The 19,620-nt window shown below is 39.9% G+C and overlaps 1 pseudogene; it reads left to right on the forward strand.

The window, feature by feature from the left end:
* The first annotated feature begins 3,173 nt into the window (after positions 1-3,173).
* On the forward strand, positions 3,174-17,960 carry LOC126699302 (zinc transporter 2-like; annotated as a pseudogene).
* Positions 17,961-19,620: the final 1,660 nt, after the last annotated feature.

Here is a 19,620-nt window from a genome sequence, read left to right on the forward strand (position 1 = left end):
CACAGAGATGATAATGGTGAGAACCAGGTTTGGTATAATGCCTCTCAAGGATTTGACAATGGAGAGGAAGAGAGTAAGGGAATTTGAAGAGACTCTAAGGTATAGATTGTGGGTGAAACAATCTGATTTTTCTTTAGGGTTTCTCTCTCAAAATTCTCTCTAGAAGCTCTCTTTCAATCGTGGGTTAAAGGGGTATTTATACTGGAGTGGAGAGGAATGTGAAACGTCAGGTTTTAGCAAAACAGGGGTGGCTCGCGGCTTGACCAAGTCACGAGATCCAGTCGCGAGTTAACCGTATGGCCAGTTGTCCTGTTTTGTCTTGTAGTGCTCCAGCTAGCATGACTGTTCATCTTCCAGCATGCTTGGCACGTGTGCAGCTTCTGGCGGCTTGCAGCCGCGAGTCCACCCGCGAGTCCCAGCCACGACTCTCTGTTTTCTTGCACACTCTTGAGCAATCTTCACTCTATCTCACTCACTACCTTTACAACAAACCCACCTAAATACAGGGTTACTAAATGCTGAATTACAAGCAAATTTGGCACGGAATAAAGCCAATTAGATGGTTGAATAAATTCAACCTTACATATTTGTTTAGGGTTTCATTTCTCACAACCCTAAACTTATATAAGGCTTATTTTAGAGGCCGTCACATAAGAGAATACAAGGAAAACACAAGCAAAAAGTGACTGAAGCATTATTCTCTCTGAAATAAGCTATTGCATCTTTTGCGCCTTAGGGTTTTGTAACTAAGTGTTTCTTGATCTTCATTGTTGATAAAGTGAAGAACTTTGCAGCCAACAATTTTCTTCTAGTTGGTGATTGAAGTCGTGTACTAGGATCCGCGCAATTGGTTGGTCACGTACTGGGATTCGTGCATTAAAGGGTGGCGTTCATATATTGAAGAGTTCAGAGGTTCTGAAGCAGTAGAAGGTTTCTGTTGTGAGTTCATCTACGGGGATTGTAGAGTCTAGGGACAAAGGTTTTGTACTAGATCTGAAACTTCTCTTTACTATAGTAGATTGTTTTTCGAGAAGGTTTCCCTCCAAGTTTTTTACTGTGAAACTAGTTTGTTTCATTGGATCATCATATCTTGTCTTATTTATTTTTTCGCTGCATGATTTTGACATGATATTGATGATTGTTTGTTTTAACAAGTTTATTCATAATAAATCTAATTAACAACTTGAGTTTAAAAGTTGTTAATTCTATCAACTAGGGTCTATATTTCCCAACAAAGGTGAACGAGGTGAACCTTTCTGCTCCTACGAAGAAGGGTTTGGTGTCTCGGTCTACTAAGCCCAAGTTTGCCAAGAGAGGGGATGATTCTTTTGAGACTTGTTTTGACATCATTCCTTATAAGGGTGGCCTTCCTCCCATTGCTAACACAGTTTTCGAGGGTTCTTCTCCTCCCTCTGCTTGTACCCCTTCCAATAGGCATTTTACCGCAAATAAGCCCAAGCCTTCTGCTCCTAAGCCATTCATGGATGCTCCTCCTTCTAGGACCTGCGACAGCAAGAGGAAAACATCTCCACCAGCTCTATCTACAATTACTGAGGGGAAAGTGTGTTATCTCTAAACTTTGCTTTTTCTTTATTTTACTTAATCATGGGGCTTTCCTGACTAGGCATACTCATTCGTTTCTCTACTCCTTTTTTGTTTTTGTTTTTTTTTTGTTTTTTTTGTTTTTTGTTTTTTTGTTTTTTGTTTTTTTTTTGTTTTTTTTTGTTTTTTTTTTTTTTTTTTTTTGTTTTTGTTTTTTTTGTTTTTTTTTTGCAGTCTAAGTATAAGGAGGACACTTCTACCTCCCGCCCCATATTACTTGATGAACTCGAGTTAAAGGTACATTCATTTCCTTTGCATGCATTTGTATTGTCACGTGTTGCCATGTGTTTCCTCTCTTTTTTTTTCTTTAATTTTTTTTTTTTTTGCATGTGTATTTATTTCTTCTTCCTGCCTTAACATCCACCTTCCTTCTTTCTCTTCTTCCCCTTCCCCCCCCCCCCCTTTTTTTTTTTTTTTTTTCCTTTTAGGCCGATTTTGAGCCCCTTTCTGTTTATCACCGCATGAGTGAGGAGGTTTCTACTACCATGGGCATGCCCATAGAGGGTTATCTTTGATGGGGGGATGTAGTGGCTAAGGCCATGGCCTCTGCTTTTGCTGCTGCATAAGGAGCTCTTGCCCGAGGCTTCAATTCCTCCACCCAAGCTTGTCCCTGTTGAGGAGAATACCCAGACTGAGAGGATAGGTGAGTTTGTTCCTATTTCTGCCGAGATTCCTCCTCTCCAGAAAAGCCACTCCAGCAAGTGCATCTCAAACTGGGAGCGCTTCTCCTGCTACTCCTCCTTCATTGCCTTCTCCTAGGCTGTGAAGGATGGCTCCTCCTTGGTGGTCACTTCTTCATCCATTCCTAGTTCTGCCACCCGAGGGCCTAATGCAAATTTGTCTTCTGATAAGGGACCCGAGGACATCCTTAAGGATTCTGAGGACGAGTCGTCATAAGGACAAGGGTTTCTAATTCTGATGAGGATAGTGGCGGTGGTGAGCATGAAACTGAGGCTATAGGTATGTGTCTCTTGTCTTTAACAACTCTTATTTTTCTTTTCTTCCTATAATTTCCTGGTACAATTCTCTTACTATTCCATACATCAATATTCTTAGCCACAAAAATTCCTAAGGAGCCCAAGACCGTAGTCGACATCGTGATACCTACAGCCCTTACTTTTGCCACACCTGTAGCCCCCACTCTTATGGGTCCTTCTGGTAATTTTCTTTCCCTTATATCTTCCTTAATCTTTACTGTTAAATTTGTCTCTTCACTTTGTCTATCTCTTGTGAACTCATTCTTTTCCCCATATTTCTTCCTACGTCCAACTCCCATTGAGATGGCTACATCCTCTCGGTTTGAGGTTGGTAGTAGTTCTACCACAGTTCATGATCCAGAAAGTGAAGCTGCTACCTTCTTCATCCGATTTGACCAGCCTGAGACCAATGATCTTGATCTTGTGGACTTCTAGGGTGCTAAAGCCCCTTATGTTGACTTTCATGGCTTTTAGGTCCCCCGAGAATGCATCTCCCATTTGGAGGCAGTCTACACCAGCCTTGGGGACTTCATGTAGGGGTTTCTTTTTGGTTGATCTGCGAGGGAGCACTTCCTCAAGCTACTAGGGAACGTGATGAATGACATTGAGCATAATTTTGTCGACATTGTGTCTGCTGAAAGGATTTTACAATGGAGGGCCACAGTTCAGGAGTTGATCAGGGTTGGATTCACTGTGGATTTTCTATTGGACCATTTGTGAGAGATTGCTCAAACATTCTTTACGAAGAAGGTTCAGCTTGCTATGGACACCATAAATGCTTTTATTGAGACTTTGTAGAAGGAGGTGGTAGACCTAGAAGCACATCATGAGTGTCTTCTTTCTGGTGTTGCTGGCCCTAGTCACTTTGGAGATCAGACTCTTATTTTAAACCTTTTATCAAGCTATTAAATTATGTATTTTTTTGTTTGTTTCCTTCCTTTATGTTTGAAAGTTCAAAAACGTGTACAAAAACACTTTTGAACGTTTAGACCCCCAAAAACCAATTTAATCAACACACGCAATATGTTAAACAATAGTGTGCGGAAACTTAACATATGCTATAACATGGTATTGACTAAACAACTATCTAAGCCACAACAAAATAAACCACAGCAGATAATGTAAAGGCAGAGATAGAGAGGAAGGAAGATGCAAACACAGCGATAACACCAGATATGTTATCGAAGAGGAAACCGAAGACCTCGGCGAAAAACCTCTCCGCCGCCCTCCAAGCGGTAATCAATCCACTAGAAAATACAGTTGGGATACAAGGACAGCAATAGACCCTCCAAGCCTAATCTACCCAATGCACCTAAGCCCTCCAAGCTTCTTGCTCCAACGAGGTTGCGCCGAACCTTTTTCTTTTCTAGCTTTCCGGATTCCGCTACTACACCGTAGCATCAACCAATGAATATTGGCTCCTTCCTAACTGCTTCCCAGAACTCCAAACGACTGTCTCACAGAGATGATAATGGTGAGAACCAGGTTTGGTATAAAGGCCTCTCAAGGATTTGACAATGGAGAGGAAGAGAGTGAGGGATTTTGATGAGACTCTAAGGTAGAGATTGTGGGTAAAACAATCTGGTTTTTCTTTAGGGTTTCTCTCTCAAAATTCTCTCTGGAAGCTCTCTTTCAATCGTGGGTTAAAAGGGTATTTATACTGAAGAGGAGTGGAATGCGAAACGTCAGGTTTTTCCAAAACAGGGGTGGCTCGCGGCTTGACCTCGCGGCTTGACTAAGTCGCGAGTTCCAGTCGCGAGTTAACCGTATGGCCAGTTGTCCTGTTTTGTCCTGTAGTGCTCCAGCTAGCATGACTGTTCATCTTCCAGCATGCTTGGCACGTGTGCAGATTCTGGCGGGTTGAAGCCGCGAGTCCAGTCGCGAGTCCCAGCCGCGACTCTCTGTTTTCTTGCACACTCTTGAGCAATCTTCACACTATCTCACTCACTACCCTTACAACAATCCCACCTAAATACAGGGTTACTAAATGCTGAATTACAAGCAAATTTGGCACGGAATAAAGCCAATTAGATGGTTGAATAAATTCAACCTTACAATCTCCCCCTTTGGCTATTCCGTGACAAAACCCTAAAACAGACTCTAGACTTAACATGTGAGTTGGGAACAGTTGATCAAAACTCACTCACACCTAATTCTAGAAGCTGTGAAGCACTTGAATTATATGAACATAAACTCCTGAAACACAACAATACACCATGATCATTGTAAGCAGAAAATTATTAATGCATATGAAACAGGCAAAAAGAGATCAAGCATAAGATGGAGTTAATGAACAAACCATGGCTTGATCAACCAAGTGAACACCACAAGGTAGTGATCACAGTGTTCATTCACACTTGGAATGAACACAAAGACATACAAGTTAACAAGCACAAGGCAAGACACTTGTATGCTCAACACTCAACCAATGCATAGCACACAAGGCATATGCATCTAGGAACAATCCTACAAGGGCACAAGAGTGACAGTATATAAACCACAATGCTGAACATTTAGATTTAAAATACTGATTTCACATAGCATAAAGGCTGCACTTAAGCATGGTACATACCACAAGGCCTACAAACTATGCATAAAACATAAACCCTCAAAGCTTACAAAAGCATATGGGTACAAACTAACAAATACCTGAATAACATCAACAAACATATATAAAAGTTTATCCAAGAGTATATGAGGAAAGTTAGAAACAATTATACACCAAAACACAGTATATCAAAACCAAAATAACCATTAGTTTAGAAGATGAGACGAAAGCAAAAATATGTGTGTGTGTGTGCTCCCCCTATCACTATGCACACTTCCCTTTGAACTTTTTCTCCCCCTTACTGAATGCTCTCCCCCTTTTTGTCACGAATAGCTAAAGACTCTCATCCAACTTCCGTTGAATCTCATCTAGCTGAGTCTCCATAGTCTCGAGGCGCATTTGGACATGGTTGTTTGTGGAATAGAGAAGTGCCACAAGCTCATCAACTCGTTTCTGAATATGCTCAAGAACACTGCCAACTCTGTCAGAATGAGAAGCAGTTTGTGCTTGCGGAATACCAGCCTGTGAAGCTTCAGGAACAGCACGAGATGTAGAGGTGGTATGTGCAGGTGTCTCTGAGTCAGGGGCAAATGAAGGACCCGGAGAGATGTGAGCATGTCTTGGTGATTTGGAGGAGTGACTTCTGCTTGCTTGAAGAGTGAACAAAGAAATGGGACGTTGACGAGTCAACATTTTACCATCTGCAGGAGGAGTAATGCCTGCATTAAGGATGAGCTTCATGACGAGACTGCAAAATGGAATGATTCCTCGAGCTGTAGATCGACAAGCGGTCTTCCTCAGGTTGTAGTAGATGTGAGCACATATATCAATGGGGGCTCCGGTAATGAGATCACACAGAAATATAGCTCTCCCAAGATTGATGAATGTAGTGTTGGACAATGGGTAGAGGTTGGTGAACATGATCAACTTCAGTGTGGTCAACTCAGGTGCAAACTTTGCGGTGCTGATGGAAGTTCCTGCACTAGACACCTCATGATCGTGTCCTAGGATTTGTAGAATTTCCCCAACCTCTGGATTTCGTTCATCATAGGGAGTTAAGTTCACATTCTGAGGTCTGGTGATGCCGAGAAGATCTGCGATGGAGTCTGGGGTAACACTAAACTCTGTTCCTCTGACCCAGAAAATGAGGATAGGTCCAAGATCAGATGCATTGGAGAAGCATTCCTTGACCAGCTCATCCATTGGATCATCAAAGTTTCCGAACAAGTTTGCCCAGTCTCGTTTCTCAAAGATTCGAGGGATGAAAGTAGTCCCTAAGGTGTTGAACTCTACGACCCGCTCCACTATAGTTGTTGACTTGTCAAACACATTTGAGTAGGCGTGTGAGTTTAGGGGAACTCTGAATCTATCCTCATTGGGATCTTGAGATGCTTGAGATGAAAGACGAGTCCTTTTAGCAACTGGGGTTGCTGGTTCGTCAGAAACAATGTCTTTACCCCTGGATGATCGACGAGACATCTGCAAGAGAGCAGACCAACAGAAAAGAACCAAGCAACAATACCCCACAAAAGATTGTCAACAAGATTCAGTATAAACAATATTTCAATATAAAAACCCAGACTGAATATAGTGCAGACCCAAACAATCCTTCCAATAAACCACAGAAGCACAAATCAATACGTGCATCAAACTTGGTGAAAGTGCACCAAGACAAAGAGAGACGCAACAACTGTCATTGAGACAGGTTAACATGACCATGATATGTAATAACAAACAGCATATGAATATTTAGAACAGATAACAAACATCACTCCAACAGAGACATGAACATGGGGAAAATATTTCAATCATGAAGAAACCTTAACATCCACACATCAATATTCAGACAAGAGTAATGAGTAAGTCACATGAACACCAAACCCATTTCAGAAAAGATTCTCAGATTCAAAAATCAGCAAAAATTCAGAACAATGAAAAACACATTGACTGCTCAGCATGAAAACGGGTGAGAACAATATCAAAAACAGGATACTCCAAACCCATTACACATAGAGATAAGAAAAACGAACACAATACCAGTCCAAACAGTAACAGAAATATGCAGGAAAAAGAAACTGAGATTGAAAAATCAAAAACCATACCTTTTCTTGATGATTTGGAGAAGAAATGAAGTACCAAAAGGGTTTGAGAAATGGATTCACGAAGAGGTTTGGGAGAAAACAGCAGTTTTTAAGAGAAGGTGAACAGTTACAAAAGTTCGAGGGAAAACTGAAAGAGGTTTAAAAACTGCTCCTGTTTCTGCAAAACACGCGATTTTCGCGACTGGATCAAGTCGCCACACAGTCGCCAGCTCAAGCCGCCAAAGCACACAAGAGGAAAATTTTGAAAAATTTTTCTAAGTGTTTTTCGCGACTGGAAGGTCTACACGCGAGTGAGTCGCGAGCTGAGCCGCGAAAATCTCTGAGTGAATCTCGCGACTGGACCTTCCACTCGCGAACAAGTCGCCAAAACTGACCAGCGAAGAAGCGACTGAGGCACGCGACTTGATACACCCGCGACTGAGCCGCCAAAACAGGGCAAAACTGTATTTTTGAAATTTTCAGATTTTTCAGCAAAAACACTTTCCAAAAACACCTAAAACACTCAAAAATCTTTTTGTGCTTGAATCAACAAAGATTGAGTATGTGAAAACACATTTTATCAAGTACAATCACACAAATGAATAGGGCATTTATCAAACATAAACTTGTGTGTTGTGTGTGGATATCAGCATTGAAATAGTCCTTTTTCTAATGTGAAGCTTCAATGATCAATTCAACCAAGGCATACACAATTAGCACTAGATCATGTGACCAATCTCAATTATAGAAATATGAATATATGACTTCCCACACAACTTGATAACATAACTTGGAGCCTTTCATTTGACTCCACTTTCAGCCATAACATTTGATCTTTTGAGGAAATCATCTCTCATTGTGAGAGGTATAGACAACATTTTTCTTTGAAGAACAGGCCTTTGGCCTTTTTGAAAGAAATTTCACTTTTGATATAAGGTCGCTTACCCTTTTTCCTAGTCAAATACTAGAATGTGCGACAGGCTTTTGCAGCTCAATATCTCTTTTCATTTGGAGATTTACATTTAGTGAGCTCTTTTTAGCAAAAAAATAAAAAATGGGAAGAGATATAGACACAAGTCTATGCATGTTTCAAGATCAACATAACCATTCACCAATCATTCATGACAAGTTTGAAGATCTATTTACAACAATCACATAGATTTCAAGATTTTTCCCATAGTGATATGAGTGCATGAAAACAAGTAATGTTCGAAAATGCACAAAGCCATTAGCACAAAGGTACACGGCAAAACGAGTTTTAAGACAAAAACTCAACAAAGTCAATCAAGCCCTTTTGATTTTCAAATGTTTATGTAATTTTTGGATTTTTGACTTAAGAAACAAAAAGAATGATAAAACACAATTAAGAAATATCCACAAACAAACACCCAAAAACAAACACAACAAGCATACCAAACAAACATATTCACAAATCATAGGAAGTATTAATGCATGGACATGTTGTAATGCTTATGCATGAGTACCCCTTTTCACCCACACGTCACTTGCGTTTGGGGTGATTTCCTTAAAGGATTGGGTACGGGAGTTAGGGCTTTCAAACCTTCGTGAGAAGCTTTCCAAGCAGTTGGTGAATGCACCAATCATCTTCATCACGTTCATCATTCCGGGATCTCCGTTTTGCTCTCTAGGTTGATCCCCTGCCCAAGTTCTCCTATCAACTCTTGGTCCTCCTGACCTTTGAGGAGTAGCACTGTTCATTGCCCTCAGCTTTTGGCAATTTGGTCGAGTGTGCCCTTGAAGTCCACAGTAATGGCACACATACGTTCCTCTAGGACCTCTTTGTGGTCGTGGACGTGACTTGGCACGAGACTCGGACCTGCCCATAGACTGATTCCGATGATTCAGCATTCGTTGGTCCACCACATTCTTCTTTTTCTCCACCTCGAGGTTCACACTCGTAGAGTCAGCTACAACTGGATCTTTGGACTTCACAAACTTCACTTCTTTGGTGATATTTCCAGTTGAGCTACTTCCTCCGGTATATCCCAGTCCGGATTTGTCTGAGAAGCTCTTTTGAGATGATATAACATCATCAAGCTTCTTGGTGGTGACCCTCTCTATTTTTGCATTTGCTTGAACAACCTCACTTTCAAGAAATCTAACTTTAGTGTAAGCTTCGGAGAGCTCACCATTCAAAGTTTCAATCTCGCATTTGGCCTCCCTATATCGGATTAGGAGACTTTTGTAGTCCTCCTCAGCCTTCTTCATCTTTCTTACAGCAGCCTTGGCCACCCTTGTGTATTCACCAGATTTCTCCAAAAGTGAGTTGTAATTTTCTTGAAGAGTAGCTGTGCTTTCTTCTTCTTCAGCTTCCGATTCTTCAACAATTCCTAGTGAGTCATCCTCACTATGTTCTCCAAGTTCTTGAACAAGCAAATTTAATTCATCCGAAGACTCAACATGAGCAATAGTCATGAAAGCTGAATAGTTCCCTTCTCCATCACAGCTCTCTTCAGATTCTGAGTCGGATGAGTCTGAATCACTCAAGGTCGTGGCATACACCTTGCCTTTTGATTTCAAATAATTAGGGCATTCCCTCTTGAAGTGTCCATGCCCGTTGCATTCAAAACAAGTAACACCTTGTGTGGATTGGGATTCTTTTCCATCTTTCCTCTTGAAATCCCTCTTCTCCCTTCCAGAATTTTGGAAATTTCTCTTATCATCAAATTTTCCATTGTTTTTGAATTTCAAAAACTTCTTGAAATTTTTAACAAGATAGGCTACATCCTTGTCCACCATATCTTCTCCCGAAAAGCCTTGATCTTCCACCTTTTCATTAACAGTCTTTAGAGCAATGGATTTACCCTTCCGTTGATTTGGCAGCGACATTTCATAGGTTTGTAGAGAACCAACCAGCTCTTGAACCTTGATGTCGTCAAGATCCTTGCTCTCTTCAATGGCTGTTACTTTGGCACGGAAGCTTTCCGGCAATGATCGAAGGATCTTCCTTACAATCTTGGAATCCTCCATCTTCTCCCCCAAGTTAAACTTGCTGACAACTACTTCATTTAACTTCCCATAGAACGAGTCGAAAGACTCATCCTCACTCATCTTGAGCTCCTCAAACCGAGTGGTCAGCATTTGTAACTTGGTATCTTTCACCTTCTTCGTGCCTTCATAAGTTGTTTCCAGAATCTCCCATGCATCTTTGGCAATAATAATGTGAGAAATCCTGTGAAATTCATCTGGAGACACACCACAGAAAATAGCATTTAGTGCTTTATTGTTAGCATTAGATGCAGTAAGTGCTGCCTTATCCCATGTGGATTTGGCTGCTTCAGGTTTGGTCCAACCTATCTCAACAGCATCCCACACGGATTCATCAATAGAGCATAAAAAGGCTCTCATACGAACCTTCCAAAATGCATAGTTACTTCCATCAAAATATGGAGGTGCATTAAGGGATTGAGACCTATCCATCTCAAAAAGAAAGGGAGTCAAGGATCACACAATGGTAATAAAACCAAACAGATGTGTACCTGCTCTGATACCAATTGAAAGTTCAAAAACGTGTACAAAAACACTTTTGAACATTTAGACCCCCAAAAACCAATTTAATCAACACACGCAATATGTTAAACAATAGTGTGCGGAAACTTAACATATGCTATAACATGGTATTGACTAAACAACTATCTAAGCCACAACAAAATAAACCACAGCAGATAATGTAAAGGCAGAGATAGAGAGGAAGGAAGATGCAAACACAGCGATAACACCAGATATGTTATCGAAGAGGAAACCGAAGACCTCGGCGAAAAACCTCTCCGCCGCCCTCCAAGCGGTAATCAATCCACTAGAAAATACAGTTGGGATACAAGGACAGCAATAGACCCTCCAAGCCTAATCTACCCAATGCACCTAAGCCCTCCAAGCTTCTTGCTCCAACGAGGTTGCGCCGAACCTTTTTCTTTTCTAGCTTTCCGGATTCCGCTACTACACCGTAGCATCAACCAATGAATATTGGCTCCTTCCTAACTGCTTCCCAGAACTCCAAACGACTGTCTCACAGAGATGATAATGGTGAGAACCAGGTTTGGTATAAAGGCCTCTCAAGGATTTGACAATGGAGAGGAAGAGAGTGAGGGATTTTGATGAGACTCTAAGGTAGAGATTGTGGGTAAAACAATCTGGTTTTTCTTTAGGGTTTCTCTCTCAAAATTCTCTCTGGAAGCTCTCTTTCAATCGTGGGTTAAAAGGGTATTTATACTGAAGAGGAGTGGAATGCGAAACGTCAGGTTTTTCCAAAACAGGGGTGGCTCGCGGCTTGACCTCGCGGCTTGACTAAGTCGCGAGTTCCAGTCGCAAGTTAACCGTATGGCCAGTTGTCCTGTTTTGTCCTGTAGTGCTCCAGCTAGCATGACTGTTCATCTTCCAGCATGCTTGGCACGTGTGCAGATTCTGGCGGGTTGAAGCCGCGAGTCCAGTCGCGAGTCCCAGCCGCGACTCTCTGTTTTCTTGCACACTCTTGAGCAATCTTCACACTATCTCACTCACTACCCTTACAACAATCCCACCTAAATACAGGGTTACTAAATGCTGAATTACAAGCAAATTTGGCACGGAATAAAGCCAATTAGATGGTTGAATAAATTCAACCTTACAATGTTTATTTTCCTTCCCTTTTCATCCTACCCAGTACACTTCCTTATTTCTCTAGCACTTATTTAATAAGCCTGACATGACTTATATAGTATGGGCTTATAATATATTATTCTACATCTGCTATAGCTATTACTATGATTATGATACAATGTGTTTTACTAATACTCCATAGTCTTCATTACCTTTTACAAACGAGAACATACTATAATACTTTCTTGTGACATTATTCCTTGCAAAGGTGGTCACTTGGAGGAAAGAAAACTAAACAAGAGAAAGGAATAACTACATAATGTTTCCTAAGCATAATAACGCTTTAACCATTTGCCATTAACAAGGTCCGTTAAATCTTTTCCATTCATCTAAGCCAAAAGGTAATACCCACTTACATGTGCTTCCCTTACTATGAAAGGTCTTTCCCATTTCGGTGAAAATTTAGATGGTCCTGCCATATCTCGCCTAACGTGGTCTACAATCTTCAATACAAGCTATCCCTCTGCAAACACCCTTTCTTTAGTGGGCCTTTTTGCGTCTTGGACTAGATCTCTCTTGCTGTATTGCAGCCCTATGATTCTGGGGTAGGAAAGTCAGGACTAGCCTAATTGAAACACACCTTAGGCCAGCTTGTGCGCAAGTTAAAGCCCTAGAAGGAATCTTTGGTATCACATGCCCGCGGTAGGAAATACTGTTACAAAAAGCATTATAGTAGGAAAAACATAATACAACAAGATAACTAAAATACTTCAACTAAAATATTTTCTGCTGACAGCGATAATGCTTAAAAAGTTCCACAGAGGAGAAATATGATAATGTGATTATAGCAAGAATAGATTAATGGCAAGAAAATTGTGTTAGTCCTTAATCAACCATGACAAAAGAAAAAAAGATTAATCTACTGGAGGAACAAACTTGGCTCCTTGGTAGATTCAAGTCCAAGAAGGGAACCAATCTCTAATATGGGTAACCTTAGAGGAGAATTCTGCCATAGAAGTTACTAACTTTGGAAAATGGGCCTAAGTGGCTTGACCTCAGATTCTTGACTTGCTAGAGAGAGGGCTATTGAGAGGGAGAGAAGTGGGTATCCTATTGGTGCATGCTTTTCACTCCTATCACTCCTATTTTTCTTCCTCACTCCTAGTTTTCTTGTTTTCTTAGTTTTTCTTTTCTTACTTGTTTTTCCTTGTTTTCTTTATTTTTTTTTCTCTGTTTTCTATGTTCTCTCTTGTTTGTTGTTCCTCCTCCCTTTTACTATGCAAGTTTATGGCTTTTTGTGCTGCCTGTCGTGACAGGATTTACTATTTTTACTCCTTAACTACTTTTAGCCTATTATGGGTGTCCTTCCCAAACTACCCACTAGTTTGCTAGCTACCTAGCCACCATCACTACACTGTGTTGGTCGTGCGATGCCTCATTCCCAGACAAAAGTAGTTTTTGTTTTGTTTTCTACTTCCCTTAACACTCCCATCCCAATAAAAGTTGAGTTTCTCTCTTACCAACCCCTATAGCATGTACCTAATGATTCCATCTCATGTTTGCCCCTTTTGGGTAGTATGTCATCCTAGTAGGATATTTCTCCCAAAAAAGCTTAAGCAGGAACCCCAAAATAGGATCCCCCTTCTCCCAACCACCAGACCACACCCTCTCTTACCTCAGACCCATGGCCCACTTCTCTTGTATTGGCTAGGTACAGGTAGGTGGTGTCTAAGCCTTATGTGCATGCTCTACTTTCATATAAGTCCATTGCTTTTCTGGCGTTCATGCATTTGCCATTGCCTACAGATTTGTCTGACTCTACTACATGTTCTGGTCCTTGTTTAACTCTTTTGGCGTGGATGAGTTCCTGAGTCTTCATTCTTTGCATCTCATTTCTTCTTTAGGTTGAGCATTGCTTCGGCTGTGGGCTATCTCTTCTTTAATTCAGCCTATATCTCCTTTCACCTCTTGTCTGCAGGCTAGTTGGTGCTCTTGCCATGCCACTACATTGTTCCTACTATGATATCATTTACTCTTGTTTACTATACTACTTCTGGACTTGCAGACTGAAGTGTTTGCCATGCCAATTTCATATGTTATCCCTTCTTTTAGTTTACACTACCTTGTATTCCTGTTGGGCTAGTTCATATAACAATCTTGGGCTTCCCTGGCCCATTTTATTCCTTAGGCATCATCGGCCCATTTCATTCTTTAAGGCATCACTAGCCCATTTCATTCTTTCCTACTTTTTACATTCCCATGGAGTTTTGCTAAATCTTTTGGACTTCCCCGGCCCAATTACCATATCATTTACCTTTAGGTTTATTGGCCTTCAAAACAATCCCATTTACTAATTCCTTTCTTTGGACTCCGGCCCCTTTTTTGCTTCCTTTCTATTTCTTATGATTCTCATGGGCTTACTACTTTAGTCTTTGGGGCTCCCTTAGCCCATTTGCTTTCTTTAGGGCCACTTTACTATTTTGTAAGCCTGTGGACCATTATTGTTGGGCTTCTTCTGCCATTGAGCCCTTTTGCCAAAATTGGGCATCAACAGACCTCAAGGTCGAAATGATCAGAGTAGCAGCAATCAAGTAAATTTGCACTCAAAGCAGTTGATTCTTGTTAAAGTATGGTGCTTGATAATCCTACTAGTAAGCACTTTTGCATTTGGGATCTCTCCCTACTTTTTTTGACGGAATGAAAGCTTTCTTATCTTGGGAACGCAATTTGTTGGGGGGGTTTTCCTAGCAACTCTCTGATCCATTTCTTGAGTGATTCAACTGGGACCTTTGTAGACCTCACAACTAAAACATACCCTTTTGCATTCATGTTAGCATCGGTTGATTATGTTTTGACATTGCTTGCTGATTGCATAGTGTCTCATGTTACAAGTGGTGTCAAAAGAGATGTTAGGGTTCTGGTTGTGGAAGAAGGAAGGACACCTGAGGAGCAACCTAAAGAGGTGCATGTTGATGTCAACCCAGAGTTTTTGAGGATAACATCTTTTGGAGACGCCTTACTACTCATCCTCGCCTTGTGTTTTCATTCTGTATTTGAGGGTATTGCTATGGGAGTTTCAGGTAAATGATATATTCATACATATTGTGTATACATATATTTCTTTTTTTGTCTTTTTTCCTTGTCCATCGAATTTCATCTTACTTTAGGATGTGTTCGTTTGGAGGTGAAATAGGATAAATGGAAAACTTTGGAGAGAAAATGGGAAGGGAAATAAATGATGGAGCCCAAGTGTTTTCTCTCCAAAAGGGAGAGAAAACTGAGTAGGGATGAATTTTTCCTTGATTGAGAAAAATACCCAGGTCCATGTGCACATGGGTTGCCTCTATTTTTTTTTTTTTCTTCTCCCCTAACATTGCCTTTTTGCCTTTTTTCTTTTGATTTTCTAGGCCTGGCACCTTTTTTTTTCCCCTATTCTAGATAGTAAAGTTGGCCATCTTTTTTTTTTTTTTTTAATAACTAGAAATGATTTTTTTTTACATGATTTTTTTTAAATAAATTTGGGTGATTGCTCTTTTTTGTGGTTATTTGTCACTTTTTTGTTTTAATTGGGCATTATTCTTTAACAATGGAATATGAATAAATTTATTCAAACTCATTTTTTTCATCCCTCCACTTTTCCACTCCCAACCTAACAAAAATGAGAGAAAATAAAATCTTTTCTATCCTTCCAGTTTTCCATCCTCCCACTATTTTCTATCCTCCCACTTTTTCACTCCTTCGACCAAATGGACCCTTAGTTTATGGCATTAAGTTATTCTGATGGGAAAAGTAAAGGGTGGCTGGCAATTTGGTTTGAAGAAATCATTGAATATAATATAGCTCTTCTTCTTTATAAATTTCAATGTCCTTTTCTTTTTGTAATTGGTATAATAACCAATAGAGATTGTTTCTTATATATCTAGACATATCACACTTGAGTCTATAAATAATTTTAGAAGCACATAGCTACCATCTTTGTAAGATATTGTAAACAAGTACATTTGTACTATGTATTTTAGACAAACATATCTAGATCCATCTTATTTCATGATTTGATATTATTGTATGTTGTGTTTAGCTACTGTAAAACCCATATGGATTCTGAAAGCTCGGATGTGTGTTAAAAACACAAGAGCTGTTTAGACCCCAAATTAAAAGATTACAGCTAGATTGCTTTTACTCTAACTTATCTAAGTGCAAAAACAAGAGTTAATGAAACGCAATCAACTGATACTACTCTAGTGCATAAACATGAACAACAAATAATAAAAGTAAAGTACAAGAGTAAGGGAAGAGAGATGCAGAAACAAGATAACACGGCGATGTGTTATCGAAAAGGAAACCAAAGAACTCGGCAAAAAACCTCTCCGCCGCCTTCCAAGCGGTAAATCAATCAACTAGACAATAAGTTGGGATACACGAATAGCAAGAGACCCTCCAAACCTAATTTACCCAATGTACCTAAGCCCTCCAAGCTCCTACTCCAACAAGACTTCTCGGAACCGTGTCTTTTCTAGCTTTCCTAATTCCGCGATACGCCCGATTGCATCCGCCAAGCCTTACCGGCTTCTTTTAGCAAATCTCTAAAGCTTTCCAAGCTCCAAAACACTCTCTACACTCTGAAAAAGTGTGAGTTGTATTTGGGTACAAATCTCCTCTCAAGGTATGTCAATGGGAGAGGGAAGGAGAAGATGCAACAATGATTTCTCACTAAGGATGAATAGCTCTCTCTCTCTCTCTCTCTCTCTCTCTCTCTAAAAGATGGGTGTGTGTGTGTGTTATAGAAAACCTATCTAGGGTTTTTCTCTCTGAATGGCCTCCCTTTCAATTTGCGGGTAATGAGGGTATATATAGTATGGGTGAATGGTAAGAAAGTCACACTTAAAAATTCTCCAAGCAGAATGTTTCACGGGTATCTCGTGGGAAGGTCTTACTCGTGAAATACTCGTGAAATTGACAGCCTGACACGACTTTTCAACTCCCAGTCATGTGCTTCTCACATGCCCTTTTCGCGGGAACCCTTCTTGTGAATTTCTCGCGAGCTAGTCGTGAAATGCACTAATCTTCATTTCATGATTGATTCTTCACTAATTTATACCAAACCCAATATAATAAAATCCCACAAAATAAAAGGAACAAAATTAAAGTAAATACAACACTTTTTGTCATGGAATAAAGCCAACATAAAACATAGTTGTAAATCACAACTTTATAGATTCAGATCCTCTAAATTTCCTAAGATACTCTACTAATAGATTTCCTTAAATCCTAACCACTCTTTTACAATTTAAGAGCCTAAATTCTATCATATCAGCATTCCACTAATAATAATGTTAATTGTTTTTCTTAATTGTTTTGTTTGCAACATTATTTTATTATTTTAAGAGTATTATTAGTGGAATGCTAACATGATAGAATCTAGACCCTTAAATTATAAAAGATTGGTTAGGATTTAGAGAAATCTATTTGGTAGAGTACCCTAGAAAATTTAGATGATCTTAATCCAACCCATATACGTGAATTTGCTTCAAAAGGATCGAAACCCATATCTCCGGTCTGCTAGTTTGAATTAGTAGTGATTTCTTTCGTTTAGCTAACTTAACTACAACCCCTCCCAACTAAATTTCAGCTACTGAGGCTGATGCATGGAAGAATCTATTGACAATATCCTTGCACAAAGTCTTTGCAGCCATTTCAATGGGGATAGCATTGCTCAGGATGCTAGCAAAGAGGCCATTTCTGTCAACTGCGGCTTATTCGTTTGCTTTTGCTATATCTAGCCCTGTTGGAGTTGGGATTGGCATTGCTATTGATGCCACAACTCAAGGACAAACAGCTAATTGGATCTATGCTATCTCAATGGGCCTTGCTTGTGGGGTTTTCGTCTATGTTGCCATCAACCATCTTATGGCAAAAGGCTACACACCCCAATCTGAATGTTATTTTGACACTCCATTCTACAAATTTTTAGCTGTGCTTCTTGGAGTGACCGTTCTGGCCATTGTGATGATTTGGGGTTCATAAAACATCTTCTATATTGTGTTTCCTTAAGTGTGTGATAATAATTTATGTAATTTCTTTGGCTTTATTGGCTCTACCAATTACCTGCGTATGCACTCAGTCTAAGTCTAAAAAAGTATCACTTCCTTGTGGTTATTCTCCTCTATTTTATATATGTACTTACATGTGTTCTAATGCATTGTTGATGATAAGCTGATTTTTTGCTACTTCCTCAAATTATCTCCTTATCCTAAAGTAACTTTAAACAGCTTAACAAATTCGCCTTGGCCATGTCGAACCCAGAATGGATTAACAGATGAGTGGCATAAGAACAACAACTATAATGGAAAGACAACCAAGCAATTAATTCAAATTAATCTTAAGGGTTTGTTTAGAGCAGACGAAAATGTGGAAGAGGAGAGGAAAAGGGTGGTCAGAATTTACATCTCCCATTCATATATAAGGTAAATATCAAACCCAAAAGTATTTTTAGAGTTTAGACATAAATTTTGCATTAAAATTCATGCTAAGGTGACGATGATCATAACATGATTGCATTGTACAGTTCTCCTATAGAAGAGAACTTGGGTTCAAATTCCTCAGTCACCCTCCTCTCGTTAGCAAAAAGATAGAAAACTAGGACCAGTAGGAATTAAGCTGGAGAGCAAGCTAGCTAGTACTATATGCGATGGCAAATTGTAGCCAAAAAAAGGAAAGAAAAAGTGTTGGCATAGGGCTTGAGCCAGTCAACGGGCCATAGAATGAAGGATATTCTACGTAGATCATAATAGTACTATTTCTATCTGGCAATAATAAGTCAAATTGAAGTTTACAGCTTTCCTTTTGCGTACTGAGTTAATTTTGACTGGATCAAGATGTTGGGTTAGTGATGGTTTTTGAGTCAGATACTAGTATGATACTTTCATCCTCCATAATCTAGAAGAATAGGATGTGGATACGTTAAATTCTTACCAATAAAAAGGGGAGGGGGGGGGGGGGGTGGGAGAAGAAGAAGAAATGCAGCATCCTTTTTTAAAGTAGGAAGAAGACTATGAGCAGGTTTTTATTGAATTAAAAAAAAAAAAAAAACAAAAAAACAAACAGAGAATGAGATATTATAGTTGATGAAGCATAAGGTGAAACACTCAAAGTGAGACAAAATAGTTTTATTCATTGAGTAAAGGAACACTCTTGATGATGCATTGCAATTGATAGTTGGTGATGATGCTGAAAAAATCACCAATAAGCTACACAGTCCTCGTACACCCAAAACAACTCCTGCACAGGAAAAAGAGAAGACCTAACAGAGAGCACTGGTGTGGTGCCATACAAATACCCTCCGAAGGTCAAGTCAGAACTATTCTCACAACTCTAGAGTGCTAGAGAGGGTAAATTATGCGTACCTTGGTTTGTGAGGGTGCTTGGGTTTTTATAGTAGTAGGGGTTGACCCCTTTTCCTTAGAGTAGAAGTCTTTTTCTTATAGGAGTCTTCTTGGACGTATTTTGCGGGATCCTTTTCATATAAGAATCCCTTTTAGCTTTCCCAAAACATGGAGGGCAAGTCATTTCCTTACATACGCAAACGTGGTTGGCAAGCAATCTTTTACTAATGCCGTCAGCTTACACTATGCCTTCAGTCTTAATCTCGTCAGCTTCAGGATCCCTTCAGCTTTATGATCCTGTCAGCTTCATGACCCCGTCAGCCTTAGGGTGTGCCTTGCTGGTGCTTCTCCCTACAAATCTCTTCCATCGACAGTCTTCAAATGAAGGCTGACGGCTTAGTCGTTTCCTGTCACCTATAAACTGTCGGCTTATC

This window comes from Quercus robur, chromosome 1 (genome assembly GCF_932294415.1).
Source record: "Quercus robur chromosome 1, dhQueRobu3.1, whole genome shotgun sequence".
In the NCBI taxonomy this organism is placed as follows: Eukaryota; Viridiplantae; Streptophyta; class Magnoliopsida; order Fagales; family Fagaceae; genus Quercus; species Quercus robur.